Source organism: Suncus etruscus, chromosome 2 (genome assembly GCF_024139225.1).
Source record: "Suncus etruscus isolate mSunEtr1 chromosome 2, mSunEtr1.pri.cur, whole genome shotgun sequence".
Lineage (NCBI taxonomy): Eukaryota > Metazoa > Chordata > Mammalia > Eulipotyphla > Soricidae > Suncus > Suncus etruscus.
The window spans coordinates 112,467,567-112,485,532 of record NC_064849.1 but is presented as its reverse complement, the minus strand read 5'-3'; the positions used below and the strand labels follow the sequence as shown (position 1 = coordinate 112,485,532).

The 17,966-nt window shown below is 38.3% G+C and overlaps 1 protein-coding gene across 2 annotated transcripts in view; it reads left to right on the top strand.

The window, feature by feature from the left end:
* The window catches only part of ARL15 (ADP ribosylation factor like GTPase 15), a 468,816-nt gene that overhangs the window by 329,712 nt on the left and 121,138 nt on the right, over positions 1–17,966 (top strand). The gene's annotated exons all lie outside the window — the stretch shown is intronic.

Here is a 17,966-nt window from a genome sequence, read left to right as displayed (position 1 = left end):
AAATATTTCTTTTAGAGGTCAATCTCGTTTTACTGTTTTCGGGTCAGATCCAGTAGTGCTCAAGGGATACTCCCTATTCAGTATTCAAGGCTCACTTCTTGCAGTGTTCAGCCACAGACTATGGTGTACAATTTCTTCTGATGTCCTCAGTGTTGGAAAAAGTTTTGAGCTTTACATAGAAGGTTATTAATTTTTATTAGTCTGTAGTTATTCAGGCCAGACTTGGCAAGCATATTTAATTGCATTTGACCCCTTCTTGATTGAATCAAAGATGATGCAAAATTTGATCAGAAATTGAGGCTTATTGTTTTGCGATTTTGTTGTTGTTGTTGTTGTTAACTAATCCTGAAGATAATTCCAATGGAAGAAGATTTTTAAAAGAAAGTAAAAATGTCTAGCCACTATAGTAAGAATTGGAATATTGGCTATCTTGCAAATTTGTAAGGGGGTATTTTTTTCAAATTGAAGTAATATCACATTTTAATAGTTAAATAGGTTTCAGGTGTATATCAATATAAATTTACTTCTATATATAGTACATTATGTTTGCCACTGAAAGTGTAGTTCTGTCTTTCACATACAATTGATCTCTTTTACCCCCATTTACTCACAACTCCATCTTCCTCCCATTTGAATCTTTTGTCTTACAGTCTATTTTTAAAATTTTAAATATATGTGTCCTGAATGTATGTTTGCTAATTATGGGGTACAGTTTGGGTGACTTCCAGCAGTGTCTAGCTTCCTCCTGGCTCTGTGCTCAGGGATAGAACCAGTGTTGGCCACATGCAAGGCAAATTCCTTTTGCACTGTACTATCTCCCCAACTCAAAATAAAAATACATTTATATCATTCTACTTTAAAACTTTTAAGTGCTTTGGCACTTTTTAAAATGCCCATGATGGTAGTTCTGTACAGACTGTTTTCCTGGGCTTCCTCTTGGGAAGTTTCATCCTTTTAGGAAAGTGAGGTCAACCAGTGTTCATGCATTTTTCTGGATGATTTTCTTTTCATTCCAGGTCTTCTTAAAGGTATTAAGTCATTTCTAGTTATCACTTTTCATCTCTATGGCCTCTTATGTTTGTGCAGATCTCCCCTTCCACATATTGGGGAGGTAAGAGAATCTTCTGCTGTTCCCCACTTTCCCTTCTGAACCCTAGGGGTGGGGTTGCTATCTGAGAATTGAGGAAGAACCTTCCGTTCTGACCTTTGTAGGAGCACCAGTGACTCAAGCTGTTGGAACAATTGCTGAAATGAGTTTTGGAGTGTTTCCCTTGACCTCTCTCTGCCATTTCCCAGATTGTTGCAGATTTTTCTTATTGCCAAACAAGGCTAATACCAAGCATCGATTTTTGACCCATTTTTCATCAACTTTGACTTAATAAAGAAGTTGCAAGATTTAGTAGGAAAGTAATTATTATTCTTACAAGGAAAGACAACCTCAAGCATGCTTAATTTCATCTCTTGGGCTGCAGACAAAGCAGTTTTACAGAAGGTCATCCACAACTGGTTGGGTCATAGTCAGGCCTGCAGCAACAAGAAAACTTTAGACTCTTTTTTTTTAACCTTAAACAGTTACCAGTAAATGTAATACAAAGTCTTAAGTATTGCTTTCTTTAGAATGCAGGATGTTTTCTAACTAAACAAATTAGTAATGATGAATTCATTTTTTTAAAAATAGAAAACAAAAACATTGCAAATCTATATTGAAATAGAACGTTAGCAGATTTGCTGTTTTATTAGAAAACTGGTGATTGGCAATTCTAGCTTTATTGGTAGAGGAAAGTGAAGGTGATACACTTTGATGGGACTTAGTTTATATTAGTGATGCTACTTCCTAAAAAAAAAAGGCAATTTAACAATGGAAGTGGACAGAGAAATTTAAAGAGAACTGGAATTTCAAAGGGGACTGGAACTGGTATGAAGATACATATTTAGCCATAACACAAGGCTCCTCTGTTCTGTGTTCACAAATTCTTTTATGTTTGCTTCTCATTTCTTTATAATGAAACATAAATCCTCTGGCCAGAATATACCCCTGAAAATAATTCAGTTGTTTCAGCATCTTCATGTAATTTTCATAGAAATAATTTCTAATACTTGACTTTTTTACATGAAAATAGATTTCTCAGCCTATTAGTACTGAAATGACGATGTCAAAATACATGGTAAATGAGAGGCTACATAACTTCTAATTAACAATGACACTTTTTTATATAGAAGTCTTGGCATTTAATCTTGGAATGGGGAAGGAGAGCAAAATATTAAAACATTAGAATTCTTTGGGGCAGTTGACAAACATTTTGGGCAAAGGGAAAACAAAGATGAAACACAGAGACTGGTCAAAGGTCTTGCTGTTACTCTTGTTCACTTGACAGAACAGCAGTCAAAAAAACACTACTGTGATTTGTTGCATCTGGAAGAAATGCCACAGTTGTTGAGGGGATGGACTCCACACAGAAATGAAATGAGCAAGCAAGATAGTGTAACCTGGGTCAGTAATCAGACGCCATTCTTCCCAGCCCCTGAAACAAGTTCTGTCTAATAATAATTCCTAATGAAGGCTGTTTGTTTTGTAATTTTTTATTTTGGATGGCATAGCCTATTCCTTTAGGTACAAAGGTAAAGAGCATGCCATTTTAATCATCTCTTCTATCGCAACAAGCCATTGGTATCTCATTCAATGGATTTTGAATATGCCTTCTTTCCTTTACATCTGTTGTCTCATAATTTTTGGTTGGTAGAGTCACTCATTGTGCTCCACTCTCTGTCTTTCTCACTCTCATTTTAGGCACTGTGGTTTGCAATATTGTTACTGAATACATGTTATTATCATTTATATCACTTTATCTTCTTTCAGTTTCCAGTTCTTGTCCAGAGTGATCATTTCCAGCTCTCATTGTCATAGTGGTCCCTTCTCTTCTATAACTGCACTTTCCCACTATTTGTGGCAATCTTCCTACCTTAGACTGATCCTCCTGGCCCTAATCTCTATTGTATTTAGAAACTATCTTTTTATACTATCCATACTCATACATGTTTAAGAAAATTTTATTACTTTATTTTTCTAACAGTTGCATGGTATTCCATTGTGCAGATATAGCATAGTTTCTTTACTCACTCATTCTCCCAGTTTTATAAGAAATATTTTAGTCCTTAGCATATGTCTGAGACATTTGGACATTGAAGCTAATTTCTCGACATATTGTGTATCTTTTGATAACTCAAAGAACTGGAATGTATATTTTGAATGAAATAATACCAAGCTCAACCCCTGACACTGTATAGTCCCTTGAGCTAACGAGAAGTGGCCTTTGAGTATTGCTTAATATAAATGAAACCAGAATAAAATAGAAGTATCTACATTTATATTTGAATTCTAGAAGTGATGTTGCTATCTCATCTGCAGGATTATCAAAGATAACTGCTTTCAAAGACAGCAGTACTAAGCTGGAGCCAGACTCTAGTTTTCTGTGACTGAGAGGATGCAAAATTCAAGATTCTCTCCTGAGAACTAGAATTTCTCTACTATCAACTATTTACTATCAAGTCTGGAGATGACCTATTAAAAGACTTTGGAAAAGTGGTTGTACAAATATAGAAGTTCTTATATTCTAAAGTAGTAAAGATATTGGATCATTTTATTAAAATTTTAATGGTTGTCAACACACACACACACACACACACACACACCTCCTCACATCTGGAGGTAGTAGGGACTACTCCTGACTCAATGCTGGGACACACACACACACACACACACACACACACACACACACACACACACACACACACACCTCCTCACACCTGGAGGTAGTAGGGACTACTCCTGACTGGGACACACACACACACACACATACCTCCTCACACCTGGAAGTAGTAGGGACTACTCCTGACTCAATGCTGGGACACACACACACACACACACACACACACACACACACCTCCTCACACCTGGAGGTAGTAGGGACTACTCCTGACTGGGACACACACACACATACACATACCTCCTCACACCTGGAAGTAGTAGGGACTACTCCTGACTCAATGCTGGGACACACACACACACACACACACACACACACACACACACACACACACACACACACACCTCCTCACACCTGGAGGTAGTAGGGACTACTCCTGACTCAATGCTGGGAGCTTGTCTTTCCTGACAATATGGTGCTTGCAGTTGGAGGTCCAAGCGGTACTGGGGATCCCACATGCAAAGCCTGCACTTTAGCCATTTAAGCCATCTCCCTGGCCGTTGGTCACTAATGGTCATTATTTTTGAAAACTGCAAGAGGACCATAATATTTCCTAAGATAAGCCAAGAACCCAAGTAGATAGACCAATACTGTAAAATGACTTGAGGGCCAGAGAGATAGCACAGAGTTAAGACACCTGTCTTGCACACAGCTGATTCCATTTTGATTCCTGGCACCACATATGTTTCCCCTAGCACTACCAAGAGTAACCCCTAAGCACAGAACTATGAGTAAGCACTCATCACTGCTAAGTATGGCCCAAAAACAAACAAAAAGACTTGAAAACAGTAAACTTAGAGTTTAGTTTCTTTCCCTGAAAACAACTACATTTAAAAAAATCATCTTAAAATAGAATAGAATGAAAGCTAGGAAAGCAAAAAACAATGCTTAATATTTACTTCAGATAGGTTAAAATTATGTTTGTTTAGGGACCAGAGAGATAGAACAGATAGAAGGGCGTTTGCCTTGCATGCAGCCAATCCAGCACAGATGATGGTTCAAATTCTGGCATCCCATATGATCCCTTGTGCCTGCCAGGAGCAATTTCTGAGCGCAGAGCCAGGAGTAACCCTTGAACACTGCCATTTGTGACCTAAAAACAAAACAAAACAAAATTATGATTGTTTAGTTTTCAACTAGACAATGTGTTCACCTGGTGAATTTAGAAGTTCGGAAAGGGCATGTGGGATGAAAATAGGACCTTCTACTCCCCCTCATAGACAGTTGAAAAAAATAGAGTCTCAAGTAATTTTAGATTGCATTTTACAAAATCAATAAATGCTCTTCATTTTGCCTGAATAAGCTTTTTTGATTCAGTTCTGCTCAAAATATTAATTAAAATAGGAACAGCGTGTCTTGATCTCTGTTTTTCAAGCTGTTGGTTGCAATGTGATTAGGGAGTCATATAAAGACTTTGTTTTTGTGTTACAAACCAAAGTAAAAAGGAAAGACATCAAATAGAAAATATCAAAATGTGGCTAAGAGAACATATCTTATAGATCTGAAAGTATATCTACATCCACATATCAGTGTATATAAGTACTTCTTATGATGCATAATGGTCAACATAAATGCTTGTTTTTTTCTTTTTTTCAAATACGTCCATTCCCTTTCTTTTTTGTTCTTGCCGTGACTGAGGGTCACCTGAACTTGTTTGTACTGATCACACACTCAGTTTGGTGCTTGCTGGGGCTCACATACACTTGGTTGCAGTGAACAGAGATTACATTCTTTGCTTGACATGCAAAGTTCCAAACAGCAGTGCCAGTATCACTGTGTTTGAACCTGGACATGAGCAGTAGTGCTGAGTATCCTGCTGGTAATCTAATGCATGCAAGGCAGGCATACTTCCCCTAAGCTGTCCCCAGGCTCTTGGGTTTTGATTTTTTTTCACTATTTCTAAACTGATCGGCACTTTTGAGTGTAGTAGAAAACAGATTAAGAGGTGTATATGTGACAGTCACCTCATTTCTAGCCCATAAACTACTGTGCCATCAGTATAGAAGAGCACATAAGTACTAAGACTGCTGATACTGGCTTTTCTGTGCTTTGGAGATGTGTCCAACGAACTATTCTTAAGCAGTAAGATGAACTATGAAGAGGTTCATTATCAGCACTGCAGCAGATGACTTGAGGGAAACTAATCTGAGATTTCTTTGGATCTTCAGTGAATGACTTTGTTCACTGTGTCTTTACCTGAAGAACAACATAGAAGTCCAGAGCTTTGGGTAGCAGGAAGGTTTTCATTTTCTGCCACTCCCTACTTGAGTGACATTTAGTAGTTTGCTTAGCTTCCCCTTTACTGTTTGTTTATTATTTATGTTTTGTTTTGTTTTGGGAAGACACTTGGCAGTGCTCCTGGTGGTGCTAGGGGAACTGTATTCAGTGCTGGGTGACCACATGCAAGAAAGAGTATCTCAACTCCTGTTCTATCTTTTCTATACTGTCTCTCCATTCTACCCTGCTTAACTGTTCTTAAAACAAGCATAATTTAGTACTGCCAGCTAGAACGAAAACACTTTGAAGTTTTGTTTTGAAGATTCAGTTAGCAAAGGACAGCAGCATTCTCTACCCTTCATTGTCGACCCTCAATAAAATATGAATTTACTTCTAAAAATAAATTTATTGAAGCAAACCAGTTATCTCCTAGTCTACACACACCAATTTTTGAAGTAATATTATTTTATAACATTATATAAGTTACAGGATGCAGTTTTTTTATTCCTCAAATGTATTAGTTTATATTATTTATCAAATTCCTCACTTTTATTCATCAGGTATATGAGTCACCCTCTTTTATTCAATATATTTGGCTTCTTTCCATCAACCTCCTAGTTAGTACATATTTTTACTCTAAAACTTGATTTTTGTTTTGCTTAATTCATTTTTTAATGTACTACATATGAGTAAAATGATAGTGTTTGTCTTTCTCCATTAGACTTACTTGCTGAACACAATAGCCTCCAGTTCTGTCCATTTTATTATAAATAGCAGGATTTTTTTTTCCAAAAATAACTAGAGGTTGGACCATACTTGGTCTTGCTCAGGAGCTGCTCCTTGCTTTGTGTTCAAGAGTCACTTCTATCAATGCTCAAGGGGCCATATGCAGTTCTGGGGATTGAATTGGGATCAGCCACATATAAGAGATAAACATATAACCCTCTTGTATTATTTAGTCTCTGAAAAAGAAATCTGTGTAGTATTTTCTCTAGCCTATAACTTTAACTACTTCTCCATCTGAGCATAATTAGTATTGTTTTCATGTCTTAGCTAGTATAAGTATTGCCACAGTGAATACTAGGAAGAATCTATCTCTTCAGGTTAGTATTCTTGTTTTATTCAGATCAATATCCAGCAACATAATTATTGATCATGTGGTATATTTAATTTCATTGGGTAAGAGGATGCAGAGTTTGGGCAAGAGGGTGCAGAGTTTGTAGCCACATCCAGTTGTGTTTAGAGCTCACTCCTGGCAGTGCTTGGTATCAAACCCAAGTAGATCATCTCCAAGACAAGTACCCCACTTGCTATACTAGCTCTCTGGCTTCATTTCGCTCTCTCTCCTCTCTCCTTCTCTCTCTTCTCTCTCTTCTCTCTATCTTTCTCTTCTTTACCCCCTCTCTCAATCTCAAAAAATAGTTTTATTTTCTATTAGCTGCACCCTCTGGCATTACCATCAATAGTGTGACAAGACACTCTTTTCCACATCCTTGCCAGCACTGTTGTTTCTTGTCTTAGATGATGACCGTTCTCATGGGAAATGCTGTCTGACTTTCATTTCCCTGACAGGAAGGGATGATTAACATCTTTTTATATGTCTCATCTACGGATTTTTGAACATCCAGCAGCATTCATTTAATATTCCCGAAGTACAGTAACACTAAACTCTTCTAGATAATATCTCACTAATTTGAACTCTTACAAAAGAGATTTGGTGATACAAGGGTAGTTCAAAGGCACAGAGGTACAAAGATAGAAAGATAGGGTAGCCTGAACTCTGGATGATAGGAAGAAACTGAGCCATAGGGCACTTATATACATAAGCCCCTGGAATGAATTCCCAGCTCTGCACAGAATCCTGGGGAATTGTACTGTCTCCATATTTCTCAATTTCTTGATCTGTACCTTAGTGATATGCCCTATAGATTTTTGTGTGTGTGATCTTGAAATTCATTGTTACCTGTAAAATACCAAGACTGTTACCAACTAGAATTATTATCTTTGCATCATTGAACATATCAAGGAATATCAAGTCCTTATTGAAGAAAAATGTTTTATGAAAGTCCCTGAGCCTTTCAATTTTGAGGTGTGTGTTTCAGAAGAGTCGGGCAGAAGTTATGGACACACTTGCATTCACCTTTGTGTTATGGTGTTTATAAGTTGTTTTCGTTGTCCTTTTTTGGGTGGGGGAAGTCTGTTTATTTATCTAAAAAAATAGTGCCTGACACTTGTTATAGTTCTGACAGGGCTGTTTTGTTTTTGTTTTCTTGGTGCTTTTATCAGTTTGGTTTGTTTTTGTTTTTTTTTTATGTTTTTAAAGGGAGTGTAATGAGTTTCCAAAGATGTTTCCAAATTTTGAAAGTTTCATTTCAGACCAGTGACATTCTGTGTTGTAGCTGATAATTCCAGTCTCTTCAGAATCTAACACAAATATTACAGGTGAATTATTTGGCTGCTTAAACTGGTTTCCATACCTTAGACATTATTTGGGGGAAAACAGTTTGATTCCGAAGGGGATTTTTGAAATTCTTAGTCAAAACCTTCAATCTATTCAGGGATCATCCCAAGCATGTCAGCATTGATACCAACATGTACCACCTGTGGCTCACACTTGAATAGGGCTTAACACAAATTGCTATGATGGCATCAATGCATTCAATAACTCCTAAATATAAAATTCTTACTCTTGAAAAAATGATTAGGTAATAAAACAGTTGGAGGATGAGAGTGTGGGGGGGTGGAGTGGGGTGTATGTGTGTGTGTGTGGTAAGAGTGGGAGTGAAGGGGGTGGTCTCCATGGTGTTTCCTTCTTATGTATTAGCTAGAATTTTGCTAGAATGTGAAGCAGATTTGTGTCACTTGTAGTTTGGGGGAGTTCTTCACTGTCTCTACTCTTACCTTTAGATAACTCTTTAGTTGTGAATCACATATTGCTCATCTTGCTGCTTCTCCATGGATGAGTTCAAGAGCTGTGTTCTGAGTTACTTGTGGGGGAGGGGGCATTCACCATTCAGAATATATTCTAGTGCCTGGGTGCCCACCTTTGAATGCTTTAGTGCAAATCAAAAGAGATTACCAAAGTAGTCCATTCCCAAAGTTGAATGTTTTCTAGTCACTATTCCTATTGCTAGTTAGTGCTCATTCGTTTTGCTCAATTAACGTTGAACTCAGTAAAATGGCTGTTGGGAGCCAGGTTTAAGGTCATGTTTGGGCTTTCTTCTAAACTAGCATCTGACTAGTTCTTAGAAAATAACAGAGATTACCAGAAACATCCGTAAGTATAGTCAGAAATTCAGAAACATATATTCGAGGGCAGCAAGAAGAGACCTGTGATGCAGACAGAGCTTGTCAACTTTGCTGAAGAAATTTGTAAATATATGCATCTGTTAGCGATCAGTGTCCTGAATTAATAGGCGGGTTTAAAATTACTGATTACACTGATGTGCTTCTGATTTCTTTTTGCAAAACAGATGAGTGGTTTTTATTCCAAAATTTGTTCCAAATTTTATTTTTTTGGCAGTATGCTAGGTTTAGTCACAGTGTGAATAAAGTATGCTCGCTGTGTCTTGATTGCTCTGCCTAAAATATCTCAACACAGTGTACATTTAGTCCTTCTTAGATGATTACAACTAATGTTAAACATCAACAACTTCTTTTTAAGATAATAAAAATGTTGTAACTGAAACTTATTACCCTTATGACACCTCCCAAAATTCTAATTTATTTGGTCAATTTTCCACTATTCTAAATACTATATGCTTTTATGTTGTTATACTTCCTTGACTATTCATGATTGCCCCTTGCTTTAGTGGTCCTCTAATATTTAGAGGACAGCCGATTTCTCCCCCTTCATCTCTGGATAAAGGGCCTCATTATTAAATTGGATTTTGTCCTTTTCCTGAGTCCTGGAGCTCCCTCCTCTCTTAGTAGCCAAGTACACATTTCTGAGTTCTTTTATCTCTGTATTTGCCAAAATGGGGGAAAGAAAACTATTGAACCTAGAATCTTGTAAGATTCTCAACCAGCTTCGTTCCTTGCTTTTTCTTTTCTATCTTTTTATTTTTTCTGTTAAAATGACTTTTGGTTATTCAGACTCTAAGCCTACAAACAAAGTAGGGCGTCTAGGAAGCATTGTTTGCTCTTTGTGGTATTTTCTTGGATATAATGATTTGTAACAAATTGAATCTTGGGATATAAATTATTGCCTTATAAAGAGCCTTCAATGGACTAGCATGAGAGTGTAGCAATAGTACAAGGTGTGTCAGTGCTGGGAATGAGAGATGGAAACTTGATGTTGAGTCTCTGAACTGCCAGAGGCTGGTAGTTGCATTTGCTACTTCTGAGAGATAAGATTTTGGGGGATGTTCTCTCAGCCATTTGTTGACTCAAATTAAGCATTGCATGAAGCAGCATTCAACCCTTAGGAAAAGTCAGTTGCCATGTTTTGGAATCTTAGATCATGGAAGAGTAAACTTTCAAAAAATGCTTTGATGCTCAAATTTAACAAAAAGTTCAAAGCAAATAAGGCCCTTGTAAACAAACCTAATACCTTGCCACTTATCATTGTTTTATAATATGAAGTGTTTTTATCTCACAAGTAAATAGAGAAGTTACTATTTTTGTAGCCTTCCAAAAAGTAAAGTAAAAAATTGATACTTTATATCTTTCTAGAATATAATAGATTTTATAGAACATATGCTGTCATAGTCTTCATGGAAAGATTAAGAATCATCTAACTAAATGGAGTATTGACTTTAGAAATACATATCAAGTACTCTCCATGTCTTGTGTTCTGCAATGAGGACTTGACTTTAAAGAGCTTTCGATTCATTAAGCTATGAAAATTGTAGTTTGTTCTCTCTCTCTCTTTTTCTCTGTCTCTCTGTCTCTCTCTCTCTCTCTCTCACACACACACACACACACACAAACACACACATACACACACCAGGTAAAGTACACAATGTAAGGAATTAAAAATGGTGAGCATATTGTAGTGAGTGATATACCCAAATGTATACAATTAGTTTTGCTGGTCAAAGGTTTTAGACAGAATTGTAGGAACTGGTGAAATTGTAAGTCCCCTTTCTTCACAAAACCAGCAAAAAAATGTATCATTGAAACACTCATATAAAGCTTTTCTTATCTCCTATATTTCTTCTTTGCTTATACTCATGCCCTATTGTTCCATCAGACTTTGCTTACCAAACATAAGATCACATTTTATTTATTTATTTTTTTTATTTAAACACCTTGATTACATACATGATTGTGTTTGGGTTTCAGTCATGTAAAGAACACCACCCATCACCAGTGCAACATTCCCATCACCAATGTCCCAAGTCTCCCTCCTCCTCACCCGACCCCCGCCTGTACTCTAAACAGGCTCTCAATTTCCCTCATACATTCTCATTATTAGGACAGTTCAAAATGTAGTTATTTATCTAACTAAACTCATCACTCTTTGTGGTGAGCTTCCTGAGGTGAGCTGGAACTTCCAGCTCTTTTCTCTTTTGTGTCTGAAAATTATTATTGCAAGAATGTCTTTCATTTTTCTTAAAACCCATAGATGAGTGAGACCATTCTGCGTTTTTCTCTCTCTCTCTCTCTGACTTATTTCACTCAGCATAATAGATTCCGTGTACATCCATGTATAGGAAAATTTCATGACTTCATCTCTCCTGACAGCTGCATAATATTCCATTGTGTATATGTACCACAGTTTTAAAATGATTAAGAATTTGCAGACAATGTCTTGGATTGGACGATCTAGCTTGCCTGGAGCTTAGAGAGTTGGTCTTGTGCAGGAAACTTCAGGGGTCGGGTCTCTTTGTATTTAGGCCAAGGTTATTTCTTTCCATGTCCCTCATATTTTGATGGGCCTATGCAAACAACAATTACCACTCTAACACCATTTTTACTGTGCTCCTTTGACTCTAATCCTTAAAAAGAACCCACTTAAAATTTGAGGTTAACTTAAGCTAATATGCATGTATGTGGAAATGTAAAAAAATACTATGCCTGTAATGTTTAAGGAGTTATGTAAGTTTTATGGCTTTAGATTGCCTTGTATGCTGTTAAAAAATATTATAATGTGTTACAATCTGGGGACTTGAGGGACAAAGTAATTGTACATGGATTCTGTCTTATTTATCTTAATGGTCTTTGGTTCTTTGGCTGAAATTTCAAAGTTAAGATATCAGCACGGGGACTTCTGAGAATTATGTTATGGGTGATTGTCCTTCCACTGTAACTTTACCTCGTCCTCTTTCTTTGCATCCCTGTCCTCATAATTAAAAATTAAAAAATTAAAAATAAAAAAAAGAATTTGCAAAATTGCACACACCATAGGTAAGATTCACCACAAAGCCCTTGTGCTTGTTGTTTCTTACGGTGAAAGGGGAAATTCAGGCTACACTAGCAGTACTCAGGACTCACTTCTCGCTCTTTGCTCAGTGATCACTCCTGGTGGAGATCTGGGGACCAGGTGGAATGCCTGGGATTAAACCTGGGTCATCCAAGTGCAAGTCAAGTGCCCTACCTACTGTACTGTCTGGCTTCCAGAAAGTACTTCTAAACCTGGGTGGCTGCACAAATCCCACACTTGGGATATCAACCATGGATATAGGTGTGGTGATTAGAGTCTCAAAACCTTTGTAGCATTGAAATCTTTTTCGAGGTTTATATCAAGGAATTTGTGTTTAAAATTAAGAATGTTTCAGTAAGCAGACGTGCGGTTCATGAGTTTTTAGGAAGGTGTATGGACCCTGTCAGCCAGCAACAGTCAACTTCTGCCCCCAACTGTGGACCTTCCCCTAGCTAATGACTGGAGACATTTTATTTCATTCCAATAATGCTTATATAGGACAAGCAGAACTGGGATACATGCAGGTTGGCAGGACATAACAGAAGCTTGTCCAGGGCCAAGTGCAGCACCATGAAGAAGATACACATAAATCTTGAGGCTTAGGAATGCCTCAAAAGCAACACAGTGTTGATAGATAATCTTTCCCTTAACCAGAGCTCTCTGTGAGGGAAGAAGGATGGCCCAGAGTCAAGCTTGACAGTGACCACTGATCATGGGGTAGATGTTGTTTCTCTTTGTCTCGTCCTTCCCCATCTCTAGAGAAGTGTCTCTGAGACTTTTTACCACAAGGAGAATCCTTATAACAGTTGATATACAGGTTCACCTGGAACAGTTGCTCTAGGTTCCATATGCCAGGCTGTTTGGGAGCAGCACCACAGGGGGATCCAACAGGAAAGGACAGGAGGGTTTTTCTTTACTACATGGGTACAGAGGGAATAGAACCTGGGAGATGTGAAGTAGTAGACTGGGTGAAATTTAATTGCAGTGTGTCTCCTGCAGAGATAGGTTTATGGGTTCACTCTTAGCTGCTGTCTTGCTCTCAGACTCTTGGTATGCAGAAATTCATGCAGCCATTTTTAGGAGCTTTATTTACCTTTATCTATTTTTTGAAAAGGTATGGTTGGCCATACCTGGCAGTACTCAGGGATCACTTCTGGTGGGAATCTGGGACCTATGGGGTGCTGGAGATCAGCCATGTGCAAGGTAAGCACCCTACCCCCTGTACTATCTCTTTAGTTCCCAAATGACTTTTTTATTTTTATTTATTTTTTGCCCCCCCCCCAGTCGTGACTTTTTTATTTTTAAAGAAAATTTTGTCATTTTTGCCTTTGCTTTAGTGAAGATAGAAGAATTGGCCAGTTAAACTTCAGGTCCGAAATAGGGTTTGAACCATGGCAGTAGCCAGTTTCTGGTACAGCATCTTACTTGTAAGCCCTGATGGGCTTGGAAAAGAGTAGGACAATTTGGAAGTCCCTGCTGTCCTCACTCATCAACAGGATGGATCGTGGGTCTCCCTCACACTGTAAAGTGGAATATAATTGCATCCTGGAACTAGGGGATTAAATGAGTTAAGGCACATGAAATGAACTGATGCATGTAAAATGAGTACATACTTGCAGTTTATAGGTATACATACATACATTAAGGTCGTTTCTCCCAATGCTCAACAAATGCTGTACTGTACTACTGAGCTATATTCCTAGCACCTTATTGTACGTCTTCATATGCACTCTGGATTCTGAAAGTAATACTATTCTCCTGCTGGCACTTATAGCTGCCCTTACCAATATCAAAGACGAATGTGTGTCTTTAGGCCAGGGAGCTGCCTCTGAGAATCTTGTTTTGGGTGAGCTGGTTATCCAGATCATCCTTGTCTTCTATGTGGATCCAAGGCACACATTTGAAACCTGTCTACTGATTGCTTCTACTCAGTGTGTCTTAAAAGTATACTCTCCATAGGAGCCGGAGAGATAGTACTGTGGGAAGGCCTTGTACACACCTAACACTAATTCAATCCCCAGTATCCCTAATGGTCCCCCAAACCCACCAGAAGTGATTTCTGACTATAGTACCAGGAGCACTGCCAAATGCAATCCTAAAAGAAAAATAACTTATTGTGCATTGACGGTAATATCTGTACATCACTGTTCTATTTACTCTGGTCCGATTGGTTGCTCACTTTTCTTCCATTTCTACTCTTGGAGAAGAAGCTATTTGTATTTTCAGTCTCAGTCTGAATGACCCTTCCCAATAGTCAGAGGGCTGAAATGCAGGCTAGAGTTGGGTGTGGAGTTCTGCAGGCAGGACTGCAGGTTGGCCATCTCTCATCTTATCTACTTCAGTTCTTGTTTGAAGAAGATGCTTACCAGCAGCAACTCCTAGAGCTAGTGACCATTGGAAACTAGTCACAGGATTGAAAGCCATGCCCACTATTGGTATCTTTGCTTTTTCTGGAGAACAGACCAGAACAGACAAGGATTTGGAGCAGTCTATCTCGGCCTATCTAAGCTTGAAAATTTAAAAAATGAACAAAAGAAAGAGGTGTGTTTCTAATACCTCAGCCATGCCTTCCTCATTGCCCTAAGTGTCAGTTTTCTGTAAGTTAGAGTAGACATGAGTCACATCTTCTCACTCAAAGGCTTCTAGGCCTGGGACTGACGACCCTGAGGCCTTAAGCCCCTCCTGCTCCAGGCAATGCTGAAGCTTGAATTAGTTCTGGAATGAGATGGCATTGGGGCCCTTTCCATTACCCACATCTCAGCAGTGATGATGGACTTTGTTACCTTTCGGATTCTCAATTAACATGTCAGGCAACAGAGAGTTAGGGAGAGAGAAGAGGACATAGGAATATTTGCTAAATGCTGTGAGCAGAGTGACAAAAACAACTTGGGGGCTGGTTGGGGTTTTACATTCATATTCAAAAGACATGAATGAAGGGTCCAAGGGTAGGAAATTCAGACTCTTAAGCTCTCTCCAGTTTAGCAAATAGAGAAAGATGACTGAAGTTACTTGTGGATTTTTGTTGTTGTTATTGTTTTGTGTAAGATTGCTTCAGCATGTAAAGAAAGGAATAATATTTAGTTGGTTTCCTAGGCCAGCAAAAATAGTTGCATTTTAGCACATGGCTGTACATGCCTCTTATGTATAAGGTCTTGGGTTCAACTTATGCCACTCTACCAAAAAAAAAATCATACTTGAGCATCACTTGGTTAAATGGTAGTTGATCTCTCTCTCTCTCTCTCTTTCTCTCTCTCTCTCTGTGTGTGTTTTTGCTTGCTTGTTTGTTTATTTCGTTCTGTTTGTCTACACCCAGCAGTCTTTAGGAGTTACTCCTGATGAGATGCCAAGAATTGAATCCAACAGCTGTATACAGAACCCTGCCCTGAGATACTATACTCTGGCCTCTATTACTCCTTCTAAAGTAGTAATGTTAGAACATGTTCTTGCTCTTCTTTGCCAGAAAATAAAAATCCAGACTGACTTTTATTAAACTGATTAAAAGGTTTGATCAACCTGAGAATGTTTGTTTGGAGGAGCATCATACCCAGCAGTACTCAGGGTTTATTCCTTGCTCTGTGCTCTGGTATCACTGATGACAGGGCTGGGGGATCAAACCCAGATCAGCTTTCTCCAAAGAAAGTGCCTTACCTTCTATATTACTACTCTGCCTCTGTACTGTCTTCAGCCCAAGACCTTTTTTGTAAAGCTGTGCTTGGGAGACCACATGCTGCCAGGTTGGTACCAGGACTGGCCACTTAGAAGGGGAGCATCTTAATCCCTGTTCTATTTCTCTGACTCCTATAATTTGATTTTATAAAAGTGGATCATTAATAAACTTTACCGAAAGAGTTCCTTGAATGAGTTCACATTAACTAGGCTTTATTATCAATTTTGTATTTTAAGTAAAGGTTCTATCAAAGTTAGTCATTATTCAGACAGATCTTTCTCAAACCCTCACACCCACTCCATCCCATACATCTCAGACCTCTGGGCATGTTGTGATTGACAACATTTGCATCGTAATTTGGAAGTGATCCATTTTGACTTGCCTCTTTCCTCAGTACCTGGCACAATGTCTGACACCAAACAAATACTTTACAAATGTAGGGCTGCACCAAAAATGTGCAAATCAGTCAACATCTCTGATTTTTCCATCTGCAAAAACAGGAAGATTAAACCCTGACCAGCCCATTTGACAGGGTTATCTCTCTCACATGAGTAAGTCATGAGTAAGGTAATCAGGACCTGGTCTTATCTCCGTGCCCTCAGAACCTGGAAAAATACATCCTTATGGATTTTAGTTGAAAGTGATTTGCAAGTGGTGAATGCCTGGATTCACATAAGAATCGGTAATTAAGAGCAAATGGCAAGCAGCTTATTGACCTTTACCTTACACACCAGAATATTTCTACTTATCAGTCAGGTTAGTAAGGAAGGAAGGAAGGAAGCAAATGGATCAATATGTTCTCTAAAGAGGTTATTTACAAGTTTTAAAACACAGTAACAACTTAGGGAGGGGTCCAGGGATATGACTCAATGTCTCCTATGAGTGAGACCATAAATTCAACCCCCAGCACTGATGACCTTATTCTTGCCCTCACAACTAAGTGTATGAGCTCTTCGAGGTAGTGTTTTATGCCTGGTACACCGCGGTCACAGGAAAGATAGGAGAAAATAGACAAATAAAATGAAGGGTCAAGAAAATTGTCCAGGTATAGGCACTTGCCTTGCATAATGCAAGTCCCAATTTAGTCCCCATCACAACAACCCCTGAGCAGTTCCAGGTGTGGCTCTAAAAATAAAATGTGAATAAAACTGAAAAATTAAAGGCCTAGTAAATGGGGTTGAACTGGGACTGGTGGAGTGTGACCTAAGACTTATTATGTGGCCAGATACTAGCTCCTGCCATTGTAGTTGGCTTCTAGTTAACTTCTCCCTTACCATCATCACTAAAGGAACCACTGTACACTCAGTCAAGATTGTCAGCCATATCTCCCCTGACCTCCTGAACTGTAGAAAAAGAGAAGTTCCTGGCTCTATAAGCACTCATGTATGTAAGATGTTCTGTTTCCTTGCCATTGCAAGCTGTTTGCCAGTAGTGTGATCTGTTTGATCTTCAATTTCTCTTCCTGTGCCCTAAGATATAATGATTATTGCTTCACCCTATGACTGTAGGATTTCTTGAGATAAAGAGTAGATAGTAAAGCTCCTTTTAAGAAGCAAAATATTATTTATGTATATTTGATATTTGTTCTTCCCTGAAGTAATCTCTAGGACACAGAAAAAGATAATCTTGTTGCTTTGATGTTCCTGTCTTATCTAAGAATTTTCAGGAAGGCCACAGAACATTTTTCTGACCCTTCAAATATCCTAGTTGACCTTCAACCTGCTTTTGTTACAAGAAAATACTTGATGCTGCAGATGCTCCTTATCTTGATCCCCCTCAGAAGATTTAGATGCTCCTAATATAGATAGAAAAATGTATTTCCCTTCCCTCTTTTTTCTTCTGCCCTGTCTTGAAAGTGCATTGCATAGAGTTATGTGGAGTTAATGAAAAATGCCAAAGGGAAGTTGAAGGAGGAAATAGCCTTTTCCAGACACTATGACTTAACGTAATT